Consider the following 16630-nt stretch of genomic DNA (forward strand, 5'->3'; position numbering starts at 1 on the left):
AGGACATTCTTCTCTTTATTGGCTTTTTGGACCTCTTTTGACATTTGGGTTAGGCTATTTTTTAAGATGTTATTTTTGTCAATATTTTGTTGGGTCTCCTTTAGCATCACTCTCAGTTTTTATTCTACTTCTCTTACTTGCTTCTCAAAATCCTTTTTGAGCTCTTCAATGACCTGGGAGCAATTCATATTTTTCTTGGAAGCTTTGGATGTAGGAACTTTGGCTTTGTTGTCTTCTCTGGTTGTAAGTTTTGATCTCCTTTGTCATCAAAGTAAAATGATATAGTCTGACTCTTTTTGCACTGCTTGCTCATGATCTCAGCCAATTAATTGAGTTATAGACTCTTTGTGAAGGTAGGAGTCTGTTTCCAGTGTGGAGAATGTACTGTCCCAAGCTTCAGGGGTTTTGTGCAGCTGTTTTCAGAGATACTTCTAGGGACCTGTACATTTTCAATTCTTCCAATGTGCTATGATCAAAGGTGAGGTGTTTACTCCTTTCTTGGCCTGTGCTCTGGTCTATGAGCACTCTTTTCTGTCTTGGAACTGTGAGGAGGGTTTCCTCTCCACAGCCACTACAAACTCCACCACATCAGCACTCCTCCTCGCCCCAGGACTGTGACCCAGATCCAAGCACCAGCAAAGCAAGAGATTCATGCGTCAGCACTGGCAAAGAGATCCCTGCAATCCCCCTCTGGTCAGCCACTCGCTTACCCCTCCGGAAGCTCAGGAGGCAGCCACCATCACATGTCATGCTCAGGACTTGTGGCTGAGACATAGCTTCTCTCTCTCACCGCAGTCACAGACTTTTCCCACTGACCTTCTAAGTTGTCTTTGGCATTCATGGGTTGAGAAGTTAGGAAACTGCCACCGCTGCTTGTGATTCAGTACTCTGAGGCCTGCTCAGGTTCGCTGCCGCCTGCGCGCTCATGCCAAACTGCAGTCCTTTCACCTCCTAGCATGATGTACCTTTCTGATCAACCATCCAGGTTGTCTTGGGCTGGAAATTTGTTTCACTCTGTCTTTTTGTGGGTTCTGCTGCTTTAGAATATGTTTAGAACCATTTTTTAACAGGTATTTGGAGGGGTTTGGGGGAGAGCTCAAGCAAGTCACTGCTTTCACTCTGCCATCTTGGCTCCGCCCTGCTTTTTTGATAAATTATATTGGTTAAGGTCATTTTTGTAGGGGTATAACTACCTAAATTTCTGTATCTTTTGGCCAGTAATAATGGTTACTTAATTCCTTGATTTTAATATATTACGGTATAAAAATTGCTATCCATTAATTCAGTTAGAGGAAGTTGTGTGTGTGGGTATACTATTATGTTGGATGCTTAATGTGTGTGTGTTAATTACTAAACGAGTATGAATACTAAAACCACCCTTCTTGTGTTGCCAATCACCAAGATGAGTTTTTAATTCTCTCTGTAAAGGAAAATAGTTTTAAAAAATCCTTGGGACTTTTCTTTGATTATTAATTTATTTTTCTCCATTGTAAAGCTAGAACATATCCCATCTCCCTACTCCCCAACTAAAAGGGCCAAGTTTAATAATTCTTCCAGGTATTTAGTGTCTGTTTTCTTTCAGGAAAGCAAGTATATTCCCCATAGTGAAACAGCATCAGAGGAGGAATAAGTGAATATAAATTTCATCAGAAGTCACATATGTTTTCTCTTGCATGTATCAGTAAAACAATTATGGAATTGGTAATTCACAGCACATGCAAGTAAATGCCTTACTGTCATGGCCTTTAATGGCTAAGTGGTTGTACTGAACTCTCCAAGGACCTGTCAGGAATGAATGGTTTTTAATACTACTCATTGATAGCTACTTGACTATTGGTGCCAATTATTTATTAGCATGAATGGCTGTTTTCATATTAGATCAAATGTTAATATATTTTGAGTGAATAATTTTTGTAAAATGTTTTAATCCTAAATGCCTTTCAAGAATCTCTCTTAATGAACACCAATTAAGTTGACTGCTACCTAGAGTGTTGTTTTTAAACGACTTGAAATCCTAAACTTGAAATCATTTTAGTTTCTTGAAATTATGGAGCTTGCACTTTATACATATTTCCCTTGGGATTTTCTTGCAAACCAAAATATTTCTCTGGGAAGTTTATGAAAAAAGTAGCAAAATGTGTGAACTAAATTGTGACATGGGCCACATAACTTGTTTGGGTGAGAAATTAACCTTGTTTCTAAGTGTATTACTCATGTTTAACATATTCACAGTTTGGGCATTACTGGCAATCATTAAAAGGTTTTCCTATCTATAATATTTTTCTCATCATAAATCCAATCACTGTGTTTGTGGGATGGAAGGGGGAAGTTGCATGGGGAAGATAGGATGGAGAAGCATATATCCTTTGAAATACAGAGTAATACAAATAATCTTCTTCGTCTTTTGCTTGTCAAGTAGACCACAAGGATAGAATGATTATTTCCCCAATATTGATATTTAACAGTTCTATTGCAATCCTTCATTCATTCCCTGAGAAATTATAAGTACTACACATTGAGTCAGTATTTCCCTAAGGCTCAGGTCTCACCACATCATGCCACCTATTCAATGAACTCAAATATCTATGATCTCTTGGATAATATATAAACTCCTCTTTTTAACATTTAAATCTCTTGGCCTGGCCTTTTCTTATCTTCCCAGTATTTTAATACATAATTCCTCTTTCCTGCCTCTATAGTAAAGCAACCCCAGCCTACTTGCCCTTTCTCACACAAAGTACCCCATCTCCTGTCCCTGTGCAGTATCTGTCATATATGCTTGAAATTCTCTCCCTCATCACTTAGCTTTTTAGAATCTGTTGGGTCCTTCAACACTCAGCTGAAATGCCAGCTTGTGTAGGAGGCTTTTCCATGTTCCCTCACCTACTACCTCCCCTTTAAAATTATATTGTATCTACTTTGTAATCATTTTGTATACTTTTATATGAGTAGCTTTGGCATGACATGGACATCATATCCATATCTCCCTTTTCTCTTTATGGAATAGAAAGAGCCAATTGTGGGGTTGTGTTTTCTTACTTAATCTGTCATTTGTTTTTTTATTATTTTATTGGATTGTTGAACGCATTTACATTTAAAATTAGGAGAATTAGGTTTATATTTCCCTTCATCTCTAATATTTTTTGCTTTTCTGAATTCAGAACTTTTTATGTTGCTTCTCCTCTATAAAGTACTTTTTTGGGTGATTTTTGCTTAATGTAATTCAATGCAACATTTTTCCCACAGATTCTCCCTCCCTCTTCCTCTCAACAACTCTCCCAAATGTCACGCATTCCCTATATTGAGTTTCATTTGAACAACAAATTTCTTTCTTTTCTTTCCTCCTTTTTGTGTAGTTATCATTTTCAGTCTCTCTTTTTCCTCTCTCAGTTAAGTGATTAAGTAGCATCCCCCTTCCTCTCTGCCCCTTCAACTTTTTTGGTTTATTTTTCTTTTTCTATACCTTTTTCTAAAAAAAAATATTTATTTCCCTCATCATTTTAAATCTGCTCTCTTTCATTTATTCTAAACTTTCATTCTTTATTTGGTGGTATGTTTATTTGCTCATTCATTGTTTTATCTCTATATTCTTCATGGAATTAAAGCTTCTAAAGAATCTATTTTCAGTTCCCTCTTCAAATAATTTCCATGTTATTGTATTATAGATTCCTACCTACCCCCTTTTCTGATTCTGAAAGAGAAAAGAAATATGTAAATTTACTTATAATTATAATACTAATTCATCTTATTTATTAATCTAAGCATGTTTCTTAATTTTAGTTTTTAATTTGTCATCAGGCATTCATTGAGCAGCTACTGTGTGTCTAACCTTGGTTAAATTTTTTTTGAAGGGAGGAGAGAGGTAAAAATACATGGTCCAATTTTATTCCTGAGATGTTTGTATTTTAACTGAAATCAATATTCAATCAACACATATATTTCCCACTAATTAATGTAGTATAATTAGAAAAAAAGTGTGATACAGTAAATAGCAATAATGGGTTTGGGTACAGGGTCCTAAGTTAGAGTTATAACTCCCCCACTTATGTGATTTTGTGCCAGATGTCCTCTTTGGGTCTTAGTTTCATTATCTGTGAAATTGAGATAAGAATGCTGTCACTTGGCTACTCTGATCAATACAGTGATCAAAGACAATTTTGAAGGACTCAAGATGAAAAATGTCATGCACCTTATGAGAGAACTGATGAAGTATGAGTTCCATATTGAGGCATACTTTTTTCACTTTATTTTCTTTTTGCAAAATAGCTAATGTGGAAATATGTTTTGCATGATTTCACATGTATGATTGATATCATATTGCTTGCCTTCTCAACAAGTTGGGGAGGTTCGGAGGTAGGGAAAAAATTTGAAATTAAAAATTTAAAAAAAAGAATGTGAAAAATAAATATATATAATCTATATTTATACACACATATATAAATATATGTGTACGTATATATGTACGTATGTATGAAGAATTCCGACTCTTCTTATAAGATAAAGTCATTTTCAAGAGAGTGCTTTGTTAGTTGAAATATGTTATAAATGTGAGCTCTTTTTCATCTTCTAAGCTGATTATGATTCCTGTTAAACATTATGAAATTGCAATGTTTTGATATTTTTTTATTTCTTATTTAGATATGGATGATTATAGAAGATACTTTAGCGATGAGTTTTATAACAGATTGTGGATTGGATGAACCATATTCATTTGCAACATGATGTTTAGTACCAGGACTCTTCCCTGTCATTGGTAAGTACTACTCATTCCATTTTGCATATATCTCTGTCTATCTATCTGTGTATAAATACACAGATATACACAGATATACACAAACATATAGAATATTTATATGCATATTATTTATGTATTATGTATATGTATGTGTCTGTCTTGTGATTTAATATACAACAGATAAATTTTATATGCCTATTGTTAAATGTGCTTGAGTTTAAGATGTGATTATATAACTCCAACAAATTAGAATAGGACTAAAAAATCATCTGCACCTTTCCCAATGTTAACAACTGGGACAGAACCCAAACAGACTGGTTTGCCAAACATGAAAACAAGATCTTTTGGACCAAACCTATTTGATGATCTCGTGCCTCTGATATCATCTGTCAACCCCAAGCTGAGTTTGAAAATGATAAAGCTTTGACTTTAATATAGGTTATTTTCTTATTTTCTACATGCTAGGGTTTGTGGCATACCTTTTGTAGATGTAGCATACAAGCATTTCTTATGATTTAATCAATTAATACCATTGTAAAACCTTCTAAAAAAGATCTATACAGAGTCAAATGTTCAGCTAGACCATTAATGAAGGAAAGATTAGTAAATGAAAAATGTTGCCCTGATCATTATATGCAGTTGACTCGATAAACCATAGCTCTTGACTTTTAGTATATATCGATATAGACAGTACAAAAAGTCAAGAAGTCCATCCAAAAATTTAATATAAGAAAAAAGTCATGGGGCAGCTAGGTGGTGCAGTGGATAGAGCACCAGCCCTGAAGTCATGAGGACCTGAGATCAAATCTGGCCTCAGAGCAAACACTTGACATGTACTAGCTGTGTGACCTTGGGCAAGTCACTTAACCCTGATTGCCTCACTAAAAAAAAAAAGTCATGCTGCTTTGACATGAGAATATCGTTGTCTCTTTTATGACCCCAAACACCTCCAAGAAACAAATTCTTATATTTATAATACCTATATTATAGCAGTCTACTGTGGCATCAAGGCTTAGAACATAACAGTCTTTGAGGAATTGAAATTAAATATCACAGAAAGAGCAATAAAGAGGTGCTTGGTGGGTGGATGAGAGCCAGTTTCAACATATGACAGATGCAAAGCTTTGAAAAGGAAATGTCATCAGGGACTTATGTAACAGAAAAAGAACATAGGCTAGTCACATGACAAGGGATTAAAGCCTTACAGGCAGAAGGGACCATTGGGCCATCTAGTACAACCAGCCTCATTCAATAGCTGAGGAAAAAAAGAAAAAGAAAGTTTACCTGACTTGTCTAAGGTGAAACAGGTAGCAGGTGGCAAAGGTAGGATTTAACCCAGATATTCTAACACCAAATTGAGTGTTCTTTCTACTGTATGACACTAGTATTGACAGTCAGGATGTCCTATTAGTTCCTTGGGATTTCTGGAGAAAATTAGGAAAGTCTATAGCTCTTTAGGTGGACTCTTTTGAATCAACTTAGAAAGGAAATGAATTAGAGTTTCACAGGATGGAAGGGCTTGGATGAATTGTGATCAGCACTATTTAAGGAATATGTAAGTTCATGAAGTCACAAATCCATTTGCACCTTTATCAGTTTTGTGGCTACAAATCTTGGGTCACAGACTAGAAATAAATTATAATTCCAGTTCTCACTTTAGATTGCTCATATGTTGCTAATGTCTGTAATACCTTGTATTTTGGGGGTAGTATAAAAAAGTGATAGAACATGTAGATAGGAGACTTGGATTTGAATATTGATCTTTCTCCTTATGTGACATTTGGCATGTAAATTCTCTTTTGGGGGTCCTCAGTTTCCTCATCTGTAAAGAGGGAGTATTTTAAGTGATGGCTTTTAAAGTTCCTGTATCCTTTTCTAATGAGTTCTATTTGGGGAATAAAATAATTTATACACACACACACACACACACACACACACACACATATATATATATATAATCCAAATTTTCCACTATTATCTCTTTTAGTTTGAGAGAGTCACTAAAGTTATCTTGACTTCAGATTCTCCATCTGCAAAACGAGGGATCTGGATTAGATCTTCTCTATAAGTCCTTTCCAACACTAAATCTATGATCCTATTAACTTTAATTTTGTGCATATAAGAAAATGCACCCAATTTTAAGAGGACAGAATATTTTTTTTATTTTATAAACCAAATAAATAAAAAAATCCATTGTGTAAAAACTATTTCTGCTATCTAGGCTGTATGCTTTTATTAGATCATATTTATTAAGCATTTGTGCTTAAAGATAAAAAATGCATTTGATTTGTGCTTTTCTCCTTCATGCAGTTTAATCTCAAGACGATTATGAAACAATTCTTTTTAGAATGGTGGGAGTTAGCTCAAAAATGATTCATTTGTGTTAAAAAAAATTTAATTTCCTTCAAATCTGGTAATCATTTTTGTTTCATTTTTTGTATATCTAGGCTGCATTCTGCTAATCAGCATACGTTTGCTAATGTATTTATATGAGGTATATATATGTATATATATATACAAATATATATGTATATATGTTTTTATATACCTATAAAAGAGAAACATGCATCTAGTATTGTCTCTTATACCTACATAATATGTGTATGTGTATGTATGTTTGAATAGTTAACCCAAAAGATATATAGGACTCATTGAACTGTATCTCAGACATTTTAGTTTTATAATAAATCAATAGATTTACATACATATATTCATATTTACACACATATATGTGCATATATGTATATGTATATATACACTTATTTATATGTGGTGTGTATAAGGGAAACTCAAATCTCAATAAATGACTATCCTATCCATTAAGAAGGTATTTAAAACAAATAGAAGTATAATTAAGATAGTAGATAAAGCTTAATCATTCTCAGAATCTTAACCCTTTCTTGCCATATATTGGTGGGGAAAAAATGCAGTCATCTAGAGGCATTTGTTGTTGTTATTACAATAATTACAAACATTTGTAGTACTAAATTAAGTACACAAATCAAGAAGAATTAACCATATAAAGTAAATTGTAGGATTCAAAAGAAAGTAATCTTTAACAGGCTTGGGGATGAGATGCAAAGAGGAATGAAATATTTCCCAAAGCTTTTTAAAGTTATACCGCCTTTAAGTTTTAGCCAACTCTTTTTTAGATAGGTCATTTTGGTGTGGAAAATAACATATTTTGTGACTCCTTTAATAAAAGACAAAGGATGTTGTAGAGTAAAGGTGACAGAAATAGAAAACTGAGATGGTAGAGAATATAAAACATAAAGGGTAGAGGAAATGGGAGGCTGAGCACACAGGATGTGGAGGGGGTGAAAAACACCAGTTTTAGAATGATTTTCTTTGCTAGACTATTTTATGAATTATTTATAGTGATATTATCTTAGTCACTTTCATTCATTGCATTTTACTGTTGGTTTAATTGTTCAGTTTTACATTAGCTCATTGTGACAGAATAATATAGTGAAAAGAGCACTGGCTCTGTTATATGAAGAGCTGGGTTCAAAGCCGCTTACTGATATTTATGACTTGTTAGAAAGCACTTAACCTAACTGGGTCTCTGCTTCCTTCTCTCTGAAAGTTCTGATCAAACATAGGTGGGCTCACCAGATGCCGGTGCCTTTCCCTCTAAGATGAATTAGTATCTACTATAAAACATAGAATGACAGATTTGGACGGTTGGAAAGGTCCTCAGTGGCCACCTATTCCAACCTAAATGTGAAGTAAATCCTACTATAATATATCTGACAAGTGGTTGTCCAGTATCTTCTTGAAGATCTTAAAAAGGTAGAACTTGCTGCTTCTCAAAGCAAGCCATTGTACTAAAGACTTCCTTTTTTTTTTTGTCAGCTGGTCATTTTACCATTTTCAAAGCCATGTATATGTATCATCCCCTATTGGGAGGAAGGGGAAAGGATTGCTAATCTTAATGTCACGCTTGAGAATCAGTCCTCCCTCACCAACTGTGTCTTGTATCGATATAGTTCTGTAGGCCTTTCAACCACATGTCCAAAACAAAATTCATTATATTTCCCCGTTCCCAAATAGTCCCCTTTTCTCAACTTCATTGTTACTGTTGAGTTCCCCAACATCATTCAGGATGCTCACAAACTCAATGTCATCTTCAGCTCCTCACCCTCAGTTTCCTGATATACCCAATGCATCGCCAAATCTTGTCATTTTTACCCTTATAATATTTCTCATTATCTCCTCTCACTTCACACAACATCACCACTCATTTATACTAGTAAAATCTTCCCTTTCCTGGTCTCTTTGTCTCAGTCTTCTCTCAACTACAAAAGACCAGCTGCTAAAGTCATTTTTGTAAAGAGCAGATCAGACCACATTATCCCCTACTAAATAACATCCAATGATTCCACACTGTGTCTAAGCTTAAATACAAACACCACTTTTCATCATTTAAAGTCCTTCCTAATCTGGCCACTTTCCAGTGTTCTTACAATTTATTCTCTTCTATATACTCTAGAGTCCACATACAGTGGTCTAGTTATCATTCCTCGCACAGGAGACTCCACCTTCCATTGTACTGGCTGACCTCCATACCTAGAATGCTGTTCCTCTTCACTGCTGCTTCTCAGCTTTCCTACCTTCTATCAAGACTTGGATCACCTTCTGGAGGACTAATTTCCTTCCCCATCATGTCTTTTCACCCCACCCCCATTTCATGGCTGCAAGTGCCTGCCCTCTGAGATTTCCTTCCATTTATGCTGAATAAATATTTTACATATGTGGGTATTTGAATAATCTCCTAAAGGTGGAGCAGGACCATGATTTTGCCTTTCTTTGTATCACCAGTGCTTAACCTATAATGTGTTTAATAAATATTATTAACTGACAGACTTACTAAGCTTAACAGCCTATCGTTTGAAATATACACATTCTTCCCTTTATTTAAATTTGCTAAATTTGTTCATGTCCAGTAGCAGTTGTTCCACTCAGAATAATTGCTTAAAGATTCCCAAGAGCAGTTTAAGGTATCATTTATCCAAACACTATTAATACCTAGAGGTTTTGATCATCCAAACAGGTGACTTGAATTCATTGAGGACAACTAGTATGGGTTCTGCTCACTTATCTTGGATTTCATTTAACTTCTTCTAGAGTAGAAGGTACACGTGAGATGAGAAATATATTGTAAAAGTACTTTGGGGTTTTCTGGTGCCATTTTCGTGATTGTTGATATTTTTTTTTCTTATCATAGGTTCATATAGATACTTGCCAGTGCCCAGATGGGAGAGGCAGCATACTGACGAGATGATCAGATTCAGTGTCAGAGAACCCTGGTTAGACTCTCAGCTCTGTTGTTTGTTAAAAAGATGTGTGTCTTTGGGGAAGTATCTTGCCCTCTTTAAGTATCAATTTCCTCATTTATAAAATGAGGATAATAATCTTTAAAGTACCTATTTCAGAGAATTCTTCTGAGCACATGACCTACATAAAGCATATTATAATTAGTTGATTATCAAGCATTTATTAAGTATTCCCTATGTGCATTAAGCACTGGGGATACAAAGAAAGGCAAAAATAATCACTGTCCTCATGGAACTTGGACTCTAATGGGGGAGACAACATATTAAAAAAAACTCAGAACATACAGAATATACTGTGAGGAGATGGATAGTAATCAGGCATGGAAAGTCATCATTATCTTGAAGTGCTAGAAGAAAGTGTGGCTTGCGATAAATTTTGAAGTTAGCCCTGGAAAGAAAGAGGTGGAGGTAAGGGGGAAGAACACTGTAGTCATGAGGACATCCAGTGAAAAGACATGGAGATAGGAGATATGTGGCTTATCAGATGATCTGTAAGTAGGCTAGGGTAGATTGTTCATAGGGTATGTGAAGTGGAAGGTACAAAAAGGCTGGAAGTTGGGTTTTGTCAGTTTAGAAAAGGGGATGATATATGAGGTGGGAAAGTAGAAATGACACAAAGCTGGAGACCACCATTTAGATGTAATGTTTTTATTATTTATTTAAATAAATCTAGTATTAATTCTTACCTCTGATAGTCATGGCTGCAAAAGGAGCAGCTGATCAGTTTTAAGACTTGTGCTCCTAAGGATTGGACACTACTACCAAAAGTATAACTTTTCTATTATTGTATACACATGTATATATACATATACATACATGTGTGTATGTATATGTCTATATATATTCTACATCTGCCTCATTTTAATTTTTTTGTCAAATGCATTATTTCAATCACAGTTCAATTGACTGAAGATTTTTCCCTCATATCTACAATGATGAAACCACATCATTATCTCAGTGGATAGAGTACTGCTGGAACTGGAGGCAGAAACACCTGAGTTCAAATCCAGCTTCAGATAGTACCTATGTGAGCCTCGGCAATTCACTTAACCTTTGTCAACCTCAACTTTTCATCATAGGAATAATAATAGCACTATCTCCCAGAGCTGTTGTGAGGATGAAATAAGATATTTGTAACACACTTTATAAACCTTAAAGTGCTATATAAATGCTAGTTATTATTTATATCACTATACTTTTGCAAAGTTACCTCATTTTCTTCATTTCTTATAGATTACTCAGAAGAGTGACTAAAACACTTTTTGATCTTTTGAATTTTAACTTGTATTTCTTTATATATCCATTTTAATATGCACAAAAGAATAAAAACTCATTACTGTTAAACACAACACATGTATTCTTGGTTTTACAAAATGCAAGATACCTTAGAATCAAGTTTCATTATTGGTAGCCTATATTTATCAAATGATTCAGCACTTATTTATTACTGTAGATTAAAGACTATTAAACTCACTATAAAGACATTTGCAAAAAAAGAAAATAAAGAGTAGCAGAATGATGCCATAATTACTTTATTTTTTAGAAAGGTCAAACTTGTAGCTCTACTTAAGAAAGTCACATAGGGGATTTTGGATGGGTATGCTTTAGGAACAAAGAATAGTTTTTGAAATGAACCATAAATCAGCTACATCAAGCAAATTAATTTGCTCAGTCTTTTGATTAAAAAAAAAGCATAAGCTTTGAAGTGATGTGGAAATTGTAGACATAGTGGCTTCCCTAAGGTCTTGAATTTGTTCCAGTAGGTGGAGATATTGAGCAGTAAAATATGACAATTCTGTTGAAGTAGATTATTTTTAAAAATATCACATTTTTAAAATGGTGACACATACCAGAATGTAATAATATTGTTGGATTTTTTGTTTGTTTGTTGTGATTTTGTGAGAAGCTGTTTAAATATGAATTAAATATGAAAATAAAATATTCCACCTTTTAAGCATATATATTTAATGTATACTAGGCCTGACAGGGTATGGGGAAGATGCACAGGACATAGGTCTTGCCCTCAAGGAGCAGATAATCCAATAATGAAAATGACAAGTTCATTGCTAATTATATTCCAAGACAGAATATAAGTATCACAAGGGGATACAAGCAAAGATCTGTGAGTTTTCAGAAGAGTAAGAGCAGAAAGATACGTAATTGGAAGGATCAGGGAAAGCTTCATATAGGAGATGGAATTTGAAATGGATTCTGAAGAATGGATAGAATCTTCATAGGTAGAAATGTGAGGTAACAATAAGAGCCAATACAGTAGTAACAGCTGAAATTTGTAAGATGTACTTTTTAAAAATTTATTTTTAATTCATGGAATAAAGCAAGCATTTCCATAACATAGCACAATAAAAAAAGATGATTGCATATAAAACTATAATTATACTATGTAAAACTTGCTATTCCTTTCAAATATACAACAAAATTATCATGTAAACTTTTTTTTCTTTCCTCAAACAACCCTGCCTAGAGATGGCTACCATTATACACACATAGGTATATATATGTAAAAGTATTCTATACATACTTATAAATATATCAATCCTATCTCTGGCTGCAGATCGCAACTTTCCTCATATGTCCTTTATAGCTAATGTGGGTATTTTTGATAGTCAAAATAACTTATTCCCTCAAAGTCTTTCTTTTTTAATTAATTAATTTATTTATTTATTTTTAGTTTTCAATATTCACTTCCACAAGATTGAGTTCCAAATTTTCTCCCCATCTCTCCCCTCCCCCACCCTAAAATGGTATGCATTCTGAATACCCCCTCCCCCAATCTGCTCTCCCTTCTATCAACCCCATCCCCTTCTCTTTTTTCCTTCCCTTTCTATTTTACTGTAAGACAGGATAGATTTCTATACCCCATTGCCAGTATATGTTATTTCCCAGTTTCATATGAAAATAATTTTAACATTTGTTTTTAAAACTTTGGTTTCCAATTTTTCTCTTTTCCTCTATCCCCACCCACCCTCATTGAGAAGGAAAGCAATTCGATATAAGTTATACATATATAGTCATGCAAAACACTTCAATAATAGTCATGTTGGGAAAGACTAACTATTCCTTCCATCCTATCCTCTTTGAACCTCTCCCTCCACAGAAGTGTTTGCTTCTGATTACCCACTCCCCTAATCTGTCCTCCCTTCTTTCATTCCCCCCCACCTTATCCCCATCCTCCCTATTTTCCTGTAGGTCAAGATAGATTTTCATACCCAATTGAATGTATATGTTATTCCCTCCTTAAACCAAATCTCACCTCCCTTCTCTTCCCCACCACTGTAAAAGTCTTTTTCTTGTCTGTTTTATGTGAGATAATTTACCCCATTCTAACTCTCCCTTTCACCTTCTCCCAGTATAATCCTCTCTCACCCCTTAATTTTATTTTAGATGATATCATTATTTCATATTCAACTCATCCTGTGCCCTGTCTCTGTCTCTATCTGTCTGTCTGTCCATCTCTCTGTCTCTCCCTCTCTCTCTCCCTCTCTTTCTCTCTCTATATATGTATTTACAATATACACATATGTACATGTATGTATTATGTATTATATATGTATATATAACATATGTACATGTATGTATTACATGTATATATATTATATGTGTGTGTGTAGGTATACATATATATTTTCCTTCCAACTACCCTAATACTGACAAAGGTCTCATGAGTTACAAATATCTTTCCATGTAGGAATCTAAACAGTTCAACTTAAATAAGTCCCTTATGATTTGTCTTCCCTATTTACTTTTCATGCTTCTCTTAAGTCTTGTATTTGAAAGTCAAATTGTCAATTCAGCTCAAGTCTTTTCATCAAGAATGCTTCACTCTTCTATTTCACTGAATGTCCATTTTTCCCCTGAAGGATTATACTCAGTGTTGCTGGGTAGGTGATTCTCTGTTTTAATCCTAGCTCCTTTGACCTTCAGAATATATTCCAAGTCCTCCAGTCCCTTAATGTAGAAGCTGCGAGATCTTGTGTTATCCTGATTGTGTTTCCACAATACTCATTTTTTTTTCCTTCTTGCTGCTTGCAATATTTTCTCCTTGACCTGGGAACTCTGGAATTTGGCTCCAATATTCCTAAGAGTTTTCCTTTGGGGATATCTTTCAGGAGGTGATAGGTAGATTCTTTCAATTTCTATTTTACCCTCTAGTTCTATAATATCAGAGCAGTTTTCCTTGATAATTTCTTGAAAGATGATGTCTAGGCTCTTTTTTTAATCATGGTTTTCAGGTAATTGAACAATTTTAAAATTCTCTCTTCTGCAGCTGTTTTTCTAGTCAGTTGTTTTTCCAGGAGATATTTCACATTGTCTTCTATTTTTTCATTCTTTTGGTTTTGTTTTATAATTTCTTGATTTCTCATAGTCATTAGCTTCCATTTGCTTCATTCTAATTTTTAAGGACTTATTGTCTTCAGTGAGCTTTTAGACCTCCTTTTCCATTTGGCTAATTCTGTTTCTTAAGGCATTCTTTTCCTCATTGACTTTTTGGACCTTTTTTGTCATTTGGGTTAGTCTATTTTTAAGGTGTTATTTTCTTCAGTATTTTTTGGGTCTCTTTTAGCAAACTGTTGATTTGTTTTTCATGAATTTCTCACATCACTCTCATCTCTCTTTCCAGTTTTTCCTCGACTTCTCTTACTTGCTTCTTAAAATTCTTTTTGAGCTCTTCCATGGCCAGGGACATATTCATATTTTTCTTGGAGTCTTTGGATGTAGGAGCTTTGACTTTGTTTTCTTCTTCTGGTTGTATGTTTTGATCTTCTTTGTCACCAAAGTAAGTTTCTATTGTCTTTTTTTTTCCATTGTTTGCTCATATCCCCAGCCAATTACTTGACTTTTTAACTCTTTGTTAATGTAGGGCTCTGCTTCCATTGTGAAAGGTATACTGTCTCAAGGTAAAGGGGTTTTGTGCGGCTGTTTTCAGAGATACTTCTAGGGATCTGTACATTTTCAATTCTTCCAAGATGATAGAATCAAAAGAGAGGTGTTTACTTCTTTCCTGGCCTGTGCTCTGGTCTATGAGTGACCACAGGCACTCTTTTCTTCCTTGGAACTGTGAGGAGGATTCCCTCTTCTCCATTGCTGCAAACTCTACCATGCCAGAATTCCTCCTTGCCCAAGGACCACCACCCAGGACTGTGACCCAGATCCAAGCATGGGCAAAGCAAGAGAATCCTGCCTTAGCACCAGCAGAGATCCCTGCAATCCCCCTCTGATCAGCTGCACAATCCTCACACCATCTTTTGGCCAAAAGCTCCAGAAGCAGATGCTGCCATTGTGGCCATCACCCTGAGGCTTTGTTAGGGCCAGGACTGGCCCATGCTCCTCTCTCATCCAGGTCTGACAGACCTTTCCCACTGACCTTCTAAGTTGTCTTTGGTATTTGTTTGTTGAGAAGTCTGGAAACCACCACAGCTGCCTGTAATTCAGTCTCCTGAGGCCCACTCTGGGTTTGCTGGTACTCCATCCTTGCCAGTGCAGCCCATGCTGAACTGAGCTCCTCTCCCTGCCTGGTGCAACAGACCTTTCCTATCAACCAGTCAGGTTGTCTTGGGCTGGAAATTTGTTTCACTATGTCTTTTTGTGGGTTCTGCTGCTCTAGAATTTGTTTATAATTATTTTTACAGGTTTTTGGAGGAGTTTTGGGAAAAGCTCAAGCAAGTCACTGCTTTTACTCTGCTTTCTTGGCTCCACCTCCTCTAAAACTTTCTTAAAACAATATTGCTGTTACTATATTAAATATTCTCTTGGTTCTGCTCATTGCACTCTTCATTATTTTGTTCAAGCGTTTCCATGTTTTTCTAAAATCATTGAGCTCATCATTTCTTATAGCACAATCATATTCCATCACAATCATATACCACAGCTTGTTCAGCCATTCCCCAGTTGATGGGCATCCCAGTAATGTCCAGTTCATTGCCACCACAAAGGGAGCTGCTATGAGCATTTTAGAATATTTTGGTTATTTTCTTTTTTTCCTTAATTATCTTGAGAAATTGACCAACTAGTGGTATTACTGGGTTAAATGGAATAAGCAGTCTTATTCCCTAGTTAAAGGGAATAAAAGTCAATAACTTGTTGAGTATGATTCCATATTGCTCTCCAAAATGGTTAGATCAGTTCACAATTTCACCAACAATGAATTAGTGTCCCAATTTTTCCACATCCCTTCCAACATTTGTCACTTTCCCCTTCTATCATTTTATTCAATCTTGTAGGTGTAAAATGATATCTCAAAGTTGTTTTAATTTACATTTCTCTGATCAATAATTATTTAGAGCATTTTTTAATAGGACTATAAATTATTTTATTTTTTTCTTGGAAAATTGCCTGTTCATATCCTTTGAGCATTTATCAATTGGGGAATGACTTGTATTCTTATAAATTTGACAAAGTTCTTTATATATTTTAGATATGAGATCATTATCTGATAAACTAACTACACATTTTCCCAATTTTTTGCCTTCCTTCTCATCTTGGCTATATTTGTTTTCTTTGTACCACACCTTTTTAATTTGATGTGATCAAAATGATCCCT

The 16630-nt window shown here is 34.9% G+C and overlaps 1 protein-coding gene across 2 annotated transcripts in view; it reads left to right on the top strand.

The window, feature by feature from the left end:
- The window catches only part of LOC114049963 (muscarinic acetylcholine receptor M3), a 607675-nt gene that overhangs the window by 186688 nt on the left and 404357 nt on the right, over nt 1-16630 (top strand). For both annotated transcript variants that reach the window (XM_027871448.1, XM_027871449.1), the window contains exon 2: nt 4639-4753. The gene's annotated coding sequence lies outside the window, so the exon portion shown is untranslated. The remainder of the gene's footprint in view (nt 1-4638; nt 4754-16630) is intronic.

Source organism: Vombatus ursinus, unplaced genomic scaffold (genome assembly GCF_900497805.2).
Source record: "Vombatus ursinus unplaced genomic scaffold, bare-nosed wombat genome assembly UNPS02014798.1, whole genome shotgun sequence".
NCBI lineage: Eukaryota > Metazoa > Chordata > Mammalia > Diprotodontia > Vombatidae > Vombatus > Vombatus ursinus.